The sequence below is a fragment of the Chiloscyllium plagiosum genome, unplaced genomic scaffold (genome assembly GCF_037043375.1).
Source record: "Chiloscyllium plagiosum isolate Xiang-an unplaced genomic scaffold, Cpla_swu_hap1 HiC_scaffold_139, whole genome shotgun sequence".
Lineage (NCBI taxonomy): Eukaryota > Metazoa > Chordata > Chondrichthyes > Orectolobiformes > Hemiscylliidae > Chiloscyllium > Chiloscyllium plagiosum.
The window spans coordinates 1-16,580 of NW_028270278.1; positions in this window are offsets into that span (position 1 = coordinate 1).

The following is a 16,580-nucleotide window of genomic DNA, read 5'->3' on the forward strand; positions in this document are numbered from 1 at the left end:
GGCTCGGGGAGAGAGCGAGAGAGAGAGACGGGGCTCGGGGAGAGAGCGAGAGAGAGAGACGGGGCTCGGGGAGAGAGAGAGAGAGAGACGGGGCTCGGGGAGAGAGCGAGAGACGGGGGCTCGGGAGAGAGCGAGAGACGGGGCTCGGGGAGAGAGCGAGAGAGAGAGAGAGACGGGGCTCGCGGAGAGAGCGAGAGAGAGAGACGGAGCTCGGGGAGAGAGCGAGAGAGAGAGAGACGGGCTCGCGGAGAGAGCGAGAGAGAGAGAGAGAGAGACGGGGCTCGGGGAGAGAGCGAGAGAGAGAGAGACGGAGCTCGGGGAGAGAGCGAGAGAGAGAGATGGGGCTCGGGGAGAGAGCGAGAGAGAGAGAGACGGGGCTCGGGGAGAGAGCGAGAGAGAGAGACGGGGCTCGGGGAGAGAGCGAGAGAGACGGGGCTCGGGGAGAGACGAGAGAGACGGGGCTCGGGGAGAGAGCGAGACGGGGCTCGGGGAGAGCGAGAGAGACGGGGCTCGGGGAGAGAGCGAGAGAGACGGGGCTCGGGGAGAGAGCGAGAGAGACGGGGCTCGGGGAGAGAGCGAGAGAGACGGGGCTCGGGGAGAGAGCGAGAGAGACGGGGCTCGGGGAGAGAGCGAGAGAGACGGGGCTCGGGGAGAGAGCGAGAGAGACGGGGCTCGTGGAGAGAGAGCGAGAGAGACGGGGCTCGGGGAGAGAGCGAGAGAGACGGGGCTCGGGGAGAGAGCGAGAGAGACGGGGCTCGGGGAGAGAGCGAGAGAGACGGGGCTCGTGGAGAGAGAGCGAGAGAGACGGGGCTCGGGGAGAGCGACAGAGAGAGACGGGGCTCGGGGAGAGAGAGAGAGGGAGACGGGGCACGGGGAGACAGAGACGGGCTCGGGGAGAGAGAGACGGGGCTCGGGGAGAGAGAGACGGGGCTCGGGGAGAGAGAGACGGGGCTCGGGGAGAGAGAGACGGGGCTCGGGGAGAGAGAGACGGGGCTCGGGGAGAGAGAGAGAGCGAGAGAGACGGGGCTCGGGGAGAGAGAGAGAGAGACGGGGCTCGGAGAGAGAGAGAGAGAGAGACGGGGCTCGGAGAGAGAGAGAGAGAGAGAGAGACGGGGCTCGGGGAGAGAGAGAGAGACGGGGCTCGGGGAGAGAGAGAGAGACTGGGCTCGGGGAGAGAGAGAGAGACGGGGCTCGGGGAGAGAGAGAGAGACGGGGCTCGGGGAGAGAGAGAGAGACGGGGCTCGGGGAGAGAGAGAGAGAGAGAGACGGGGCTCGGGGAGAGAGAGAGAGATGGGGCTCGGGGAGAGAGAGAGAGACGGGGCTCGGGGAGAGAGAGAGAGACGGGGCTCGGGAGAGCGAGAGACGGGGCTCGGGGAGAGAGCGAGAGAGACGGGGCTCGGGGAGAGAGAGAGAGACGGGGCTCGGGGAGAGCGAGAGACGGGGCTCGGGGAGAGAGCGAGAGAGACGGGGCTCGGGGAGAGAGCGAGAGAGACGGGGCTCGGGGAGAGAGAGAGAGAGACGGGGCTCGGGGAGAGAGAGAGAGACGGGGCTCGGGGAGAGAGAGAGAGAGAGAGAGACGGGGCTCGGGGAGAGAGAGAGAGATGGGGCTCGGGGAGAGAGAGAGAGACGGGGCTCGGGGAGAGAGAGAGAGACGGGGCTCGGGGAGAGCGAGAGACGGGGCTCGGGGAGAGAGCGAGAGAGACGGGGCTCGGGGAGAGAGAGAGAGACGGGGCTCGGGGAGAGCGAGAGACGGGGCTCGGGGAGAGAGCGAGAGAGACGGGGCTCGGGGAGAGAGCGAGAGAGACGGGGCTCGGGGAGAGAGCGAGAGAGACGGGGCTCGGGGAGAGAGCGAGAGAGACGGGGCTCGGGGAGAGAGCGAGAGAGACGGGGCTCGGGAGAGAGCGAGAGAGACGGGGCTCGGGGAGAGAGCGAGAGAGACGGGGCTCGGGGAGAGAGCGAGAGAGACGGGGCTCGGGGAGAGAGCGAGAGAGACGGGGCTCGGGGAGAGAGCGAGAGAGACGGGGCTCGGGGAGAGAGAGAGCGAGAGAGACGGGGCTCGGGGAGAGAGAGAGCGAGAGAGACGGGGCTCGGGGAGAGAGAGAGCGAGAGAGACGGGGCTCGGGGAGAGAGAGAGAGCGAGAGAGACGGGGCTCGGGGAGAGAGAGAGCGAGAGAGACGGGGCTCGGGGAGAGAGAGAGAGCGAGAGAGACGGGGCTCGGGGAGAGAGAGAGCGAGAGAGACGGGGCTCGGGGAGAGAGCGAGAGAGACGGGGCTCGGGGAGAGAGAGCGAGAGAGACGGGGCTCGGGGAGAGAGCGAGAGAGACGGGGCTCGGGGAGAGAGAGAGAGAGACGGGGCTCGGGGAGAGAGCGAGAGAGACGGGCCTCGGTGAGAGAGCGAGAGAGACGGGGCTCGGGGAAGAGAGCGAGAGAGACGGGGCTCGGGGAGAGAGAGAGCGAGAGAGACGGGGCTCGGGGGAGAGAGCGAGAGAGACGGGGCTTGGGAGAGAGAGAGAGAGACGGGGCTCGGGGAGAGAGCGAGAGAGACGGGCCTCGGTGAGAGAGCGAGAGAGACGGGGCTCGGGGAGAGAGCGAGAGAGAGAGAGACGGGCTCGGGGAGAGAGAGAGCGAGAGAGACGTGGCTCGGGGAGAGAGCGAGAGAGACGGGGCTCGGGGAGAGAGCGAGAGAGACGGAGCTCGGGGAGAGAGCGAGAGAGACGGGGCTCGGGGGGAGAGAGCGAGAGAGAGAGAGACGGGCTCGGGGAGAGAGAGAGCGAGAGAGACGGGGCTCGGGGAGAGAGCGAGAGAGAGAGACGGGGCTCAGGGAGAGAGCGAGAGAGAGAGACGGGGCTCGGGGAGAGAGAGAGACGGAGCTCGGGGAGAGAGCGAGAGAGACGGGGCTCGGGGAGAGAGAGAGCAAGAGAGACGGGGCTCGGGGAGAGAGCGAGAGAGAGAGACGGGGCTTGGGGAGAGAGCGAGAGAGACGGGGCTCGGGGAGAGAGCGAGAGAGACGGGGCTCGGGGAGAGAGCGAGAGAGACGGGGCTCGGGGAGAGAGCGAGAGAGAGAGACGGGGCTCGGGGAGAGAGCGAGAGAGAGACAGAGACGGGGCTCGGGGAGAGAGCGAGAGAGAGAGACGGGGCTCGGGGAGAGAGCGAGAGAGAGAGACGGGGCTCGGGGAGAGAGAGAGACGGGGCTCGGGGAGAGAGAGCGAGAGAGAGAGACGGGGCTCGGGGAGAGAGAGCGAGAGAGAGAGACGGGGCTCGGGGGGAGAGAGCGAGAGAGAGAGACGGGGCTCGGGGAGAGAGAGAGAGAGAGAGAGACGGGGCTCGGGGAGAGAGAGCGAGAGAGAGAGACGGGGCTCGGGGAGAGAGAGAGAGAGAGAGAGAGAGAGAGAGACGGGGCTCGGGGAGAGAGAGAGAGAGAGAGAGAGAGAGACGGGGCTCGGGGAGAGAGAGAGAGACGGGGCTCGGGGAGAGAGAGAGAGACGGGGCTCGCGGAGAGAGCGAGAGTGACGGGGCTCGGGGAGAGAGCGAGAGAGAGAGAGAGAGACGGGGCTCGGGGAGAGAGCGAGAGAGAGAGAGAGAGAGAGAGACGGGGCTCGGGGAGAGAGAGAGAGAGAGAGAGAGAGAGAGACGGGGCTCGGGAGAGAGAGAGAGACGGGGCTCGGGGAGAGAGAGAGAGACGGGGCTCGCGGAGAGAGCGAGAGTGACGGGGCTCGGGGAGAGAGAGCGAGAGAGACGGGGCTCGGGGAGAGAGCGAGAGAGACGGGGGCTCGGGGAGAGAGAGCGAGAGAGACGGGGCTCGGGGAGAGAGAGCGAGAGAGACGGGGCTCGGGGAGAGAGCGAGAGAGAGAGAGAGAGAGACGGGGCTCGGGGAGAGAGCGAGAGAGAGAGATGGGGCTCGGGGAGAGAGCGAGAGAGAGAGAGAGAGAGACGGGGCTCGGGGAGAGAGCGAGAGAGAGAGACGGGGCTCGGGGAGAGAGAGAGCGAGAGAGAGAGACGGGGCTCGGGGAGAGAGAGCGAGAGAGAGAGACGGGGCTCGGGAGAGAGAGAGAGAGAGAGAGACGGGGCTCGGGGAGAGAGAGCGAGAGAGAGAGACGCGGCTCGGGGAGAGAGAGAGAGAGAGAGAGAGAGACGGGGCTCGGGGAGGGAGAGAGACGGGGCTCGCGGAGAGAGCGAGAGTGACGGGGCTCGGGGAGAGAGAGCGAGAGAGGGAGACGGGGCTCGGAGAGAGAGAGAGACGGGGCTCGGGGAGAGAGAGAGAGACGGGGCTCGGGGAGAGAGAGAGCGAGAGAGACGGGGCTCGGGGAGAGAGAGAGCGAGAGAGACGGGGCTCGGGGAGAGAGCGAGAGAGAGAGACGGGGCTCGGAGAGAGAGAGAGAGACGGGGCTCGGAGAGAGAGAGAGAGACGGGGCTCGGGGAGAGAGAGAGACGGGGCTCGGGGAGAGAGAGAGAGACGGGGCTCGGGGAGAGAGAGAGAGCGAGAGAGACGGGGCTCGGGGAGAGAGCGAGAGAGAGAGACGGGCTCGGAGAGAGAGAGAGAGCGAGAGAGACGGGGCTCGGAGAGAGAGAGAGAGACGGGGCTCGGAGAGAGAGAGAGAGACGGGGCTCGGAGAGAGAGAGAGAGAGAGACGGGGCTCGGAGAGAGAGAGAGAGAGAGACGGGGCTCGGAGAGAGAGAGAGAGAGATAGACGGGGCTCGGGGCGAGAGAGAGAGACGGGGCTCGGAGAGAGAGAGAGAGAGAGATAGACGGGGCTCGGGGAGAGAGAGAGAGACGGGGCTCGGGGAGAGCGAGAGAGACGGGGCTCGGGGAGAGAGAGAGAGACGGGGCTCGGGGAGAGAGAGAGAGAGAGAGACGGGGCTCGGGGAGAGAGAGAGAGACGGGGCTCGGGGAGAGAGCGAGAGACGGGGCTCGGGGAGAGAGGCGAGAGACGGGGCTCGGGGAGAGAGAGAGAGAGAGAGAGAGAGACGGGCCTCGGGGAGAGAGAGAGAGACGGGGCTCGCGGAGAGAGCGAGAGAGACGGGGCTCGGGGAGAGAGAGCGAGAGAGACGGGGCTCGGGGAGAGAGAGAGAGAGACGGGGCTCGGGGGAGAGCGAGAGAGACGGGGCTCGGGGAGAGAGCGAGAGAGACGGGGCTCGGGGAGAGAGCGAGAGAGACGGGGCTCGGGGAGAGATCGAGCGAGAGAGACGGGGCTCGGGGAGAGAGCGAGCGAGAGAGACGGGGCTCGGGGAGAGAGAGAGCGAGAGAGACGGGGCTCGGGGAGAGAGCGAGAGAGACGGGGCTCGGGGAGAGAGCGAGAGAGACGGGGCTCGGGGAGAGAGCGAGAGAGACGGGGCTCGGGGATGAGAGCGAGAGAGACGGGGCTCGGGGAGAGAGCGAGAGAGACGGGGCTCGGGGGGAGAGAGAGAGCGAGAGAGACGGGGCTCGGGGGGAGAGAGAGAGCGAGAGAGACGGGGCTCGGGGAGAGAGAGAGCGAGAGAGACGGGGCTTGGGGAGAGAGCGAGAGAGACGGGGCTTGGGGAGAGAGAGAGAGAGACGGGGCTCGGGGAGAGAGCGAGAGAGACGGGGCTCGGGGAGAGAGCGAGAGAGACGGGGCTCGGGGTGAGAGCGAGAGAGAGAGACGGGCTCGGGGAGAGAGAGAGCGAGAGAGACGGGGCTCGGGGAGAGGAGCGAGAGAGACGGAGCTCGGTGAGAGAGCGAGAGAGACGGGGCTCGGGGAGAGAGCGAGAGAGAGAGAGACGGGCTCGGGGAGAGAGAGAGCGAGAGAGACGGGGCTCGGGGAGAGAGCGAGAGAGACGGGGCTCGGGAGAGAGAGAGAGAGAGAGACGGGGCTCGGGGAGAGAGAGAGACGGGGCTCGGGGAGAGAGAGAGACGGGGCTCGGGGAGAGAGAGACGGAGCTCGGGGAGAGAGCGAGAGAGACGGGGCTCGGGGAGAGAGAGAGCAAGAGAGACGGGGCTCGGGGAGAGAGCGAGAGAGAGAGACGGGGCTCGGGGAGAGAGCGAGAGACGGGGCTCGGGGAGAGAGCGAGAGAGACGGGGCTCGGGGAGAGAGCGAGAGAGACGGGTCTCGGGGAGAGAGCGAGAGAGACGGGGCTCGGGGAGAGAGCGAGAGAGAGAGACGGGGCTCGGGGAGAGAGCGAGAGAGAGAGAGAGAGACGGGGCTCGGGGAGAGAGCGAGAGAGAGAGACGGGGCTCGGGGAGTGAGAGCGAGAGAGAGAGACGGGGCTCGGGGAGAGAGAGCGAGAGAGAGAGACGGGGCTCGGGGAGAGAGAGAGAGAGAGAGAGAGACGGGGCTCGGGGAGAGAGAGAGACGGGGCTCGCGGAGAGAGCGAGAGAGACGGGGCTCGGGGAGAGAGAGCGAGAGAGACGGGGCTCGGGGAGAGAGAGAGAGAGACGGGGCTCGGGGAGAGAGAGCGAGAGAGACGGGGCTCGGGGAGAGAGAGCGAGAGAGACGGGGCTCGGGGAGAGAGCGAGAGAGAGAGAGAGACGGGGGCTCGGGGGAGAGAGCGAGAGAGAGAGAGAGACGGGGCTCGGGGAGAGAGCGAGACGGGGCTCGGGGAGAGAGCGAGAGAGAGAGAGAGAGAGACGGGGCTCGGGGAGAGTGAGAGCGAGAGAGACGGAGCTCGGGGAGAGAGCGATAGAGAGAGACGGGGCTCAGGGAGAGAGCGAGAGAGAGAGATGGGGCTCGGGGAGAGAGCGAGAGAGAGAGATGGGGCTCGGGGAGAGAGAGAGACGGGGCTCGGGGAGAGAGAGAGAGACGGGGCTCGTGGAGAGAGAGAGACGGGGCTCGGGGAGAGAGAGAGACGGGCCTCGGGGAGAGAGAGAGACGGGGCTCGGGGAGAGAGCGAGAGAGACGGGGCTCGGGGAGAGAGGGAGAGAGACGGGGCTCGGGGAGAGAGGGAGAGAGACGGGGCTCGGGGAGAGAGAGAGAGAGACGGGGCTCGGGGAGAGAGAGAGAGAGAGAGACGGGGCTCGGGGAGGAGAGCGAGAGAGAGAGAGACGGGGCTCGGGGAGAGAGAGAGAGACGGGGCTCGGGGAGAGAGAGAGAGACGGGGCTCGGGGAGAGAGAGAGAGACGGGGCTCGGGGAGAGAGAGAGAGACGGGGCTCGGGGAGAGAGAGAGACGGGGCTCGGGGAGAGAGAGAGACGGGGCTCGGGGAGAGAGCGAGAGAGACGGGGCTCGGGGAGAGAGCGAGAGAGACGGGGCTCGGGGAGAGAGCGAGAGAGACGGGGCTCGGGGAGAGAGAGAGACGGGGCTCGGGGAGAGAGAGAGACGGGGCTCGGGGAGAGAGCGAGAGAGACGGGGCTCGGGGAGAGAGGGAGAGAGAGAGACGGGGCTCGGGGAGAGAGAGACGGAGCTCGGGGAGAGAGCGAGAGAGACGGGGCTCGGGGAGAGAGAGAGCAAGAGAGACGGGGCTCGGGGAGAGAGCGGGAGAGAGAGACGGGGCTTGGGGAGAGAGCGAGAGACGGGGCTCCGGGAGAGAACGAGAGAGACGGGGCTCGGGGAGAGAGCGAGAGAGACGGGGCTCGGGAGAGAGCGAGAGAGACGGGGCTCGGGGAGAGAGCGAGAGAGAGAGAGACGGGGCTCGGGGAGAGAGCGAGAGAGAGAGAGAGACGGGGCTCGGGGAGAGAGCGAGAGAGAGAGACGGGGCTCGGGGAGAGAGAGCGAGAGAGAGAGACGGGGCTCGGGGAGAGAGAGCGAGAGAGAGAGACGGGGCTCGGGGAGAGAGAGCGAGAGAGAGAGAGAGACGGGGCTCGGGGAGAGAGAGAGACGGGGCTCGCGGAGAGAGCGAGAGAGACGGGGCTCGGGGAGAGAGAGAGAGAGAGAGAGAGACGGGGCTCGGGAGAGAGCGAGAGAGAGAGAGAGACGGGGCTCGGGGAGAGAGCGAGAGAGAGAGAGAGACGGGGCTCGGGGAGAGAGCGAGAGAGAGAGAGAGACGGGGCTCGGGGAGAGAGCGAGACGGGGCTCGGGGAGAGAGCGAGAGAGAGAGAGAGACGGGGCTCGGGGGAGAGTGAGAGCGAGAGAGACGGAGCTCGGGGAGAGAGCGATAGCGAGAGACGGGGCTCAGGGAGAGAGCGAGAGAGAGAGATGGAGCTCGGGGAGAGAGCGAGAGAGAGAGATGGGGCTCGGGGAGAGAGCGAGAGAGAGAGACGGGGCTCGGGGAGAGAGAGAGAGACGGGGCTCGGGGAGAGAGAGAGAGACGGGGCTCGGGGAGAGAGAGAGAGACGGGGCTCGTGGAGAGAGAGAGACGGGGCTCGGGGAGAGAGAGAGACGGGCCTCGGGGAGAGAGAGAGACGGGCCTCGGGGAGAGAGCGAGAGAGACGGGGCTCGGGGAGAGAGCGAGAGAGAGAGACGGGGCTCGGGGAGAGAGAGCGAGAGAGAGAGAGACGGGGCTCGGGGAGAGAGAGCGAGAGAGAGAGACGGGGCTCGGGGAGAGAGAGAGAGAGAGAGAGAGAGAGACGGGGCTCGGGGAGAGAGAGAGACGGGGCTCGCGGAGAGAGCGAGAGAGACGGGGCTCGGGGAGAGAGAGCGAGAGAGACGGGGCTCGGGGAGAGAGAGAGAGAGAGAGACGGGGCTCGCGGAGAGAGCGAGAGAGACGGGGCTCGGGGAGAGAGAGCGAGAGAGACGGGGCTCGGGGAGAGAGAGCGAGAGAGACGGGGCTCGGGGAGAGAGCGAGAGAGAGAGAGAGACGGGCTCGGGGAGAGAACGAGAGAGAGAGAGAGACGGGGCTCGGGGAGAGAGCGAGACGGGGCTCGGGGAGAGAGCGAGAGAGAGAGAGAGAGAGACGGGGCTCGGGGAGAGAGCGATAGCGAGAGACGGGGCTCGGGGAGAGAGCGAGAGAGAGAGACGGGGCTCGGGGAGAGAGAGAGAGACGGGGCTCGTGGAGAGAGAGAGACGGGGCTCGGGGAGAGAGAGAGACGGGCCTCGGGGAGAGAGAGAGACGGGGCTCGGGAGAGAGCGAGAGAGACGGGGCTCGGGGAGAGAGGGAGAGAGACGGGGCTCGGGGAGAGAGGGAGAGAGACGGGGCTCGGGGAGAGAGAGAGAGAGACGGGGCTCGGGGAGAGAGAGAGAGAGAGAGATGGGGCTCGGGGAGAGAGCGAGAGAGAGAGACGGGGCTCGGGGAGAGAGAGAGAGACGGGGCTCGGGGAGAGAGAGAGACGGGGCTCGGGGAGAGAGAGAGACGGGGCTCGGGGAGAGAGAGAGACTGGGCTCGGGGAGAGAGAGAGACGGGGCTCGGGGAGAGAGAGAGACGGGGCTCGGGGAGAGAGCGAGAGAGACGGGGCTCGGGGAGAGAGCGAGAGAGACGGGGCTCGGGGAGAGAGAGAGACGGGGCTCGGGGAGAGAGAGAGACGGGGCTCGGGGAGAGAGCGAGAGAGACGGGGCTCGGGGAGAGAGGGAGAGAGACGGGGCTCAGGGAGAGAGAGAGAGAGAGACGGGGCTCGGGGAGAGAGACGGAGCTCGGGGAGAGAGCGAGAGAGAGAGACGGGCTCGGGGAGAGAGCGAGAGAGAGAGACGGGGCTCGGGGAGAGAGCGAGAGAGAGAGACGGGGCTTGGGGAGAGATCGAGAGAGACGGGGCTCGGGGAGAGAGCGAGAGAGACGGGGTTCGGGGAGAGAGCGAGACGGGGCTCGGGGAGAGAGACGGGGCTCGGGGAGAGAGCGAGAGAGAGACGGGGCTCGGGGAGAGAGCGAGAGAGAGAGACGGGGGCTCGGGGAGAGAGAGCGAGAGAGACGGGGCTCGGGGAGAGAGAGCGAGAGAGACGGGGCTCGGGGAGAGAGAGCGAGAGAGACGGGGCTCGCGGAGAGAGCGAGAGAAACGGGGCTCGGGGAGAGAGAGCGAGAGAGACGGGGCTCGGGGAGAGAGAGAGAGACGGGCTCGGGGGAGAGAGCGAGAGACGGGGCTCGCGGAGAGAGCGAGAGAGAGAGACGGAGCTCGGGGAGAGAGCGAGAGAGAGAGAGAGAGAGAGACGGGGCTCGGGGAGAGAGCGAGAGAGAGAGACGGGGCTCGGGGAGAGAGCGAGAGAGACGGGGTTCGGGGAGAGAGCGAGACGGGGCTCGGGGAGAGAGACGGGGCTCGGGGAGAGAGCGAGAGAGAGAGAGACGGGGCTCGAGGAGAGAGCGATAGCGAGAGACGGGGCTCGGGGAGGAGAGCGGGAGAGAGAGCGAGACGGGGCTCGTGGAGAGAGCGAGACGGGGCTCGGGGAGAGAGCGAGACGGGGCTCGGGGAGAGAGCGATTAGCGAGAGACGGGGCTCGGGGAGAGAGCGAGAGAGAGAGTGAGACGGGGCTCGTGGAGAGAGCGAGACGGGGCTCGGGGAGAGAGAGAGAGACGGGGCTCGGGGAGAGAGAGAGAGACGGGGCTCGGGGAGAGAGAGAGAAACGGGGCTCGGGGAGAGAGAGAGAGACGGGGCTCGGGGAGAGAGCGAGACGGGGCTCGGGGAGAGAGCGAGAGAGACGGGGCTCGGGGAGAGAGCGAGAGAGAGAGACGGAGCTCGGGAGAGAGCGAGAGAGACGGGCCTCGGGGAGAGAGCGAGAGAGAGAGACGGGGCTCGGGGAGAGAGAGAGACGGGGCTCGGGGAGAGAGCGAGACGGGGCTCGGGGAGAGAGCGAGACGGGGCTCGGGGAGAGAGAGAGACGGGGCTCGGGGAGAGAGAGAGACGGGGCTCGGGAGAGAGAGAGAGAGAGACGGGGCTCGGGGAGAGAGAGAGAGACGGGGCTCGGGGAGAGAGCGAGACGGGTCTCGGTGAGAGAGCGAGACGGGTCTCGGGGAGAGAGCGAGAGAGACGGGTCTCGGGGAGAGAGCGAGAGAGACGGGGCTCGGGGAGAGAGCGAGAGAGAGAGACGGGGCTCGGGGAGAGAGCGAGAGAGAGAGACGGGGCTCGGAGAGAGAGAGAGAGAGAGAGACGGGGCTCGGAGAGAGAGAGAGAGAGAGAGAGAGAGAGACGGGGCTCGGGGAGAGAGCGAGAGAGACGGAGCTCGGGGAGAGAGCGAGAGAGACGGGCCTCGGGGAGAGAGCGAGAGAGAGAGACGGGGCTCGGAGAGAGAGAGAGAGAGAGAGAGAGAGAGAGACGGGGCTCGGAGAGAGAGAGAGAGAGAGAGAGACGGGGCTCGGGGAGAGAGCGAGAGAGAAGGGGCTCGGGGAGAGAGCGAGAGAGAAGGGGCTCGGGGAGAGAGCGAGAGAGACGGGGCTCGGGGAGAGAGCGAGAGAGACGGGGCTCGGGGAGAGAGAGCGAGAGAGACGGGGCTCGGGGAGAGAGCGAGAGAGAGAGACGGAGCTCGGGGAGAGAGCGAGAGAGATGGGGCTCGGGGAGAAGGCGAGACGGGTCTCGGGGAGAGAGCGAGAGAGACGGGTCTCGGGGAGAGAGCGAGAGAGACGGGTCTCGGGGAGAGAGCGAGAGAGACGGGGCTCGGGGAGAGAGCGAGAGAGAGAGACGGAGCTCGGGGAGAGAGCGAGAGAGACGGAGCTCGGGGAGAGAGCGAGAGAGACGGGCCTCGGGGAGAGAGCGAGAGATAGAGACGGGGCTCGGAGAGAGAGAGAGAGAGAGAGAGAGAGAGACGGGGCTCGGAGAGAGAGAGAGAGAGAGAGAGAGAGACGGGGCTCGGGGAGAGAGCGAGAGAGAAGGGGCTCGGGGAGAGAGCGAGAGAGACGGGGCTCGGGGAGAGAGCGAGAGAGACGGGGCTCGGGGAGAGAGAGCGAGAGAGACGGGGCTCGGGGAGAGAGAGCGAGAGAGACGGGGCTCGGGGAGAGAGAGACGGGGCTCGGGGAGAGAGCGAGAGAGACGGGGCTCGGGGAGAGAGCGAGAGAGACGGGGCTCGGGGAGAGAGCGAGAGAGACGGGGCTCGGGGAGAGAGCGAGAGAGACGGGGCTCGGGGAGAGAGAGCGAGAGAGACGGGGCTCGGGGAGAGAGAGCGACAGAGAGAGACGGGGCTCGGGGAGAGAGAGAGAGAGAGACGGGGCACGGGGAGAGAGAGAGCGAGAGAGACGGGGCTCGGGGAGAGAGAGACGGGGCTCGGGGAGAGAGAGACGGGGCTCGGGGAGAGAGAGACGGGGCTCGGGGAGAGAGAGAGAGCGAGAGAGACGGGGCTCGGGGAGAGAGAGAGCGAGAGAGACGGGGCTCGGGGAGAGAGAGAGCGAGAGAGACGGGGCTCGGGGAGAGAGAGAGCGAGAGAGAGAGAGACGGAGCTCGGGGAGAGAGCGAGAGAGAGAGCGAGAGAGACGGTGCTCGGGGAGAGAGAGAACGAGAGAGACGGGGCTCGGGGAGAGAGCGAGAGAGACGGGGCTCGGGGAGAGAGCGAGAGAGACGGGGCTCGGGGAGAGAGCGAGAGAGACGGGGCTCGGGGAGAGAGAGCGAGAGAGACGGGGCTCGGGGAGAGAGAGCGACAGAGAGAGACGGGGCTCAGGGAGAGAGAGAGAGAGAGACGGGGCACGGGGAGAGAGAGAGCGAGAGAGACGGGGCTCGGGGAGAGAGAGACGGGGCTCGGGGAGAGAGAGACGGGGCTCGGGGAGAGAGAGACGGGGCTCGGGGAGAGAGAGAGAGCGAGAGAGACGGGGCTCGGGGAGAGAGAGAGCGAGAGAGACGGGGCTCGGGGAGAGAGAGAGCGAGAGAGAGAGAGACGGAGCTCGGGGAGAGAGCGAGAGAGACGGGGCTCGGGGAGAGAGCGAGAGAGAGAGACGGGGCTCGGGGAGAGAGCGAGAGAGACGGGGCTCGGGGAGAGAGAGAGCGAGAGAGAGAGAGACGGAGCTCGGGGAGAGAGCGAGAGAGACGGGGCTCGGGGAGAGAGAGCGAGAGAGACGGGGCTCGGGGAGAGAGCGAGAGAGACGGGGCTCGGGGAGAGAGCGAGAGAGAGAGACGGAGCTCGGGGAGAGAGCGAGAGAGACGGGGCTCGGGGAGAGAGAGAGAGACGGGGCTCGGGGAGAGAGAGAGACGGGGCTCGGGGAGAGAGCGCGACGGGGCTCGGGGAGAGAGCGCGACGGGGCTCGGGGAGAGAGCGCGACGGGGCTCGGGGAGAGAGCGAGACGGGTCTCGGGGAGAGAGCGAGACGGGGCTCGGGGAGAGAGCGAGAGAGACGGGGCTCGGGGAGACAGCGAGAGAGACGGGGCTCGGGGAGAGAGCGAGAGACGGAGCTCGGGGAGAGAGAGCGAGGGAGCTCGGGGAGAGAGAGCGAGAGAGACGGGGCTCGGGGAGAGAGAGAGAGACGGGGCTCGGGGAGAGAGAGAGACGGGGCTCGGGGAGAGAGCGCGACGGGGCTCGGGGAGAGAGCGAGACGGGTCTCGGGGAGAGAGCGAGACGGGTCTCGGGGAGTGAGCGAGACGGGTCTCGGGGAGAGAGCGAGACGGGGCTCGGGGAGAGAGCGAGAGAGACGGGGCTCGGGGAGAGAGCGAGAGAGACGGGGCTCGGGGAGAGAGCGAGAGAGACGGGGCTCGGGGAGAGAGCGAGAGAGAGAGACGGAGCTCGGGGAGAGAGCGAGAGAGAGAGACGGGCTCGGAGAGAGAGAGAGCGAGAGAGACGGGGCTCGGAGAGAGAGAGAGAGAGAGACGGGGCTCGGAGAGAGAGACGGGGCTCGGAGAGAGAGAGAGAGAGACGGGGCTCGGGGAGAGAGAGAGAGACGGGGCTCGGGGAGAGAGAGAGAGACGGGGCTCGGAGAGAGAGAGAGAGACGGGGCTCGGAGAGAGAGGGAGAGACGGGGCTCGGAGAGAGAGAGAGAGAGAGAGAGACGGGGCTCGGGGAGAGAGAGAGAGAGAGACGGGGCTCGGGGAGAGAGAGAGAGAGAGACGGGGCTCGGGGAGAGAGAGAGAGACGGGGCTCGGGGAGAGAGAGAGAGACGGGGCTCGGAGAGAGAGAGAGAGAGAGAGACAGGGCTCGGGGAGAGAGAGAGAGACGGGGCTCGGAGAGAGAGAGAGAGAGAGACGGGGCTCGGAGAGAGAGAGAGAGAGAGAGAGAGACGGGGCTCGGGGAGAGAGAGAGAGAGACGGGGCTCGGGGAGAGAGAGAGAGACGGGGCTCGGGGAGAGAGAGAGAGACGGGGCTCGGGGAGAGAGAGAGACGGGGCTCGGAGAGAGAGAGAGAGAGAGACGGGGCTCGGAGAGAGAGAGAGAGAGAGACGGGGCTCGGGGAGAGAGAGAGAGACGGGGCTCGGGGAGAGAGAGAGAGACGGGGCTCGGGGAGAGAGAGAGACGGGGCTCGGGGAGAGCGAGAGACGGGGCTCGGGGAGAGAGCGAGAGAGACGGGGCTCGGGGAGAGAGCGAGAGAGACGGGGCTCGGGGAGAGAGCGAGAGAGACGGGGCTCGGAGAGAGAGAGAGAGAGACAGGGCTCGGGGAGAGAGAGAGAGACGGGGCTCGGAGAGAGAGAGAGAGAGAGACGGGGCTCGGAGAGAGAGAGAGAGAGAGACGGGGCTCGGAGAGAGAGAGAGAGACGGGGCTCGGGGAGAGAGAGAGAGACGTGGCTCGGGGAGAGAGAGAGAGACGGGGCTCGGGGAGAGAGAGAGAGACGGGGCTCGGGGAGAGAGAGAGACGGGGCTCGGGGAGAGAGAGAGACGGGGCTCGGAGAGAGAGAGAGAGAGAGACGGGGCTCGGAGAGAGAGAGAGAGAGAGACGGGGCTCGGAGAGAGAGAGAGAGAGAGACGGGGCTCGGGGAGAGAGAGAGAGACGGGGCTCGGGGAGAGAGAGAGAGAGACGGGGCTCGGGGAGAGAGAGAGAGACGGGGCTCGGGGAGAGAGAGAGAGACGGGGCTCGGGGAGAGCGAGAGACGGGGCTCGGGGAGAGCGAGAGACGGGGCTCGGGGAGAGAGCGAGAGAGACGGGGCTCGGGGAGAGAGCGAGAGAGACGGGGCTCGGGGAGAGAGCGAGAGAGACTGGGCTCGGGGAGAGAGCGAGAGAGACGGGGCTCGGGGAGAGAGCGAGAGAGACGGGGCTCGGGGAGAGAGCGAGAGAGACGGGGCTCGGGGAGAGAGAGAGAGAGAGAGAGAGACGGGGCTCGGGGAGAGAGAGAGAGAGACGGGGCTCGGGGAGAGAGAGAGAGACGGGGCTCGGGGAGAGAGAGAGAGACGGGGCTCGGAGAGAGAGAGAGAGAGAGACGGGGCTCGGAGAGAGAGAGAGAGAGAGACGGGGCTCGGGGAGAGAGAGAGAGACGGGGCTCGGGGAGAGAGAGAGAGACGGGGCTCGGGGAGAGAGAGAGACGGGGCTCGGGGAGAGCGAGAGACGGGGCTCGGGGAGAGAGCGAGAGAGACGGGGCTCGGGGAGAGAGCGAGAGAGACGGGGCTCGGGGAGAGAGCGAGAGAGACGGGGCTCGGAGAGAGAGAGAGAGAGACAGGGCTCGGGGAGAGAGAGAGAGACGGGGCTCGGAGAGAGAGAGAGAGAGAGACGGGGCTCGGAGAGAGAGAGAGAGAGAGACGGGGCTCGGAGAGAGAGAGAGAGACGGGGCTCGGGGAGAGAGAGAGAGACGTGGCTCGGGGAGAGAGAGAGAGACGGGGCTCGGGGAGAGAGAGAGAGACGGGGCTCGGGGAGAGAGAGAGACGGGGCTCGGGGAGAGAGAGAGACGGGGCTCGGAGAGAGAGAGAGAGAGAGACGGGGCTCGGAGAGAGAGAGAGAGAGAGACGGGGCTCGGAGAGAGAGAGAGAGAGAGACGGGGCTCGGGGAGAGAGAGAGAGACGGGGCTCGGGGAGAGAGAGAGAGAGACGGGGCTCGGGGAGAGAGAGAGAGACGGGGCTCGGGGAGAGAGAGAGAGACGGGGCTCGGGGAGAGCGAGAGACGGGGCTCGGGGAGAGCGAGAGACGGGGCTCGGGGAGAGAGCGAGAGAGACGGGGCTCGGGGAGAGAGTGAGAGAGACGGGGCTCGGGGAGAGAGCGAGAGAGACTGGGCTCGGGGAGAGAGCGAGAGAGACGGGGCTCGGGGAGAGAGCGAGAGAGACGGGGCTCGGGGAGAGAGCGAGAGAGACGGGGCTCGGGGAGAGAGCGAGAGAGACGGGGCTCGGGGAGAGAGCGAGAGAGACGGGGCTCGGGGAGAGAGCGAGAGAGACGGGGCTCGGGGAGAGAGAGAGAGAGAGAGACGGGGCTCGGGGAGAGAGAGAGAGACGGGGCTCGGGGAGAGAGCGAGACGGGTCTCGGGGAGAGAGCGAGAGAGACGGGTCTCGGGGAGAGAGCGAGAGAGACGGGTCTCGGGGAGAGAGCGAGAGAGACGGGTCTCGGGGAGAGAGCGAGAGAGACGGGGCTCGGGGAGAGAGCGAGAGAGAGAGACGGAGCTCGGGGAGAGAGCGAGAGAGACTGAGCTCGGGGAGAGAGCGAGAGAGACGGGCCTCGGGGAGAGAGCGAGAGAGAGAGACGGGGCTCGGAGAGAGAGAGAGAGAGAGAGAGAGAGAGAGACGGGGCTCGGAGAGAGAGAGAGAGAGAGAGAGAGACGGGGCTCGGGGAGAGAGCGAGACGGGTCTCGGGGAGAGAGCGAGAGAGACGGGTCTCAGGGAGAGAGCGAGAGAGACGGGTCTCGGGGAGAGAGCGAGAGAGACGGGTCTCGGGGAGAGAGCGAGAGAGACGGGGCTCGGGGAGAGAGCGAGAGAGAGAGACGGAGCTCGGGGAGAGAGCGAGAGAGACTG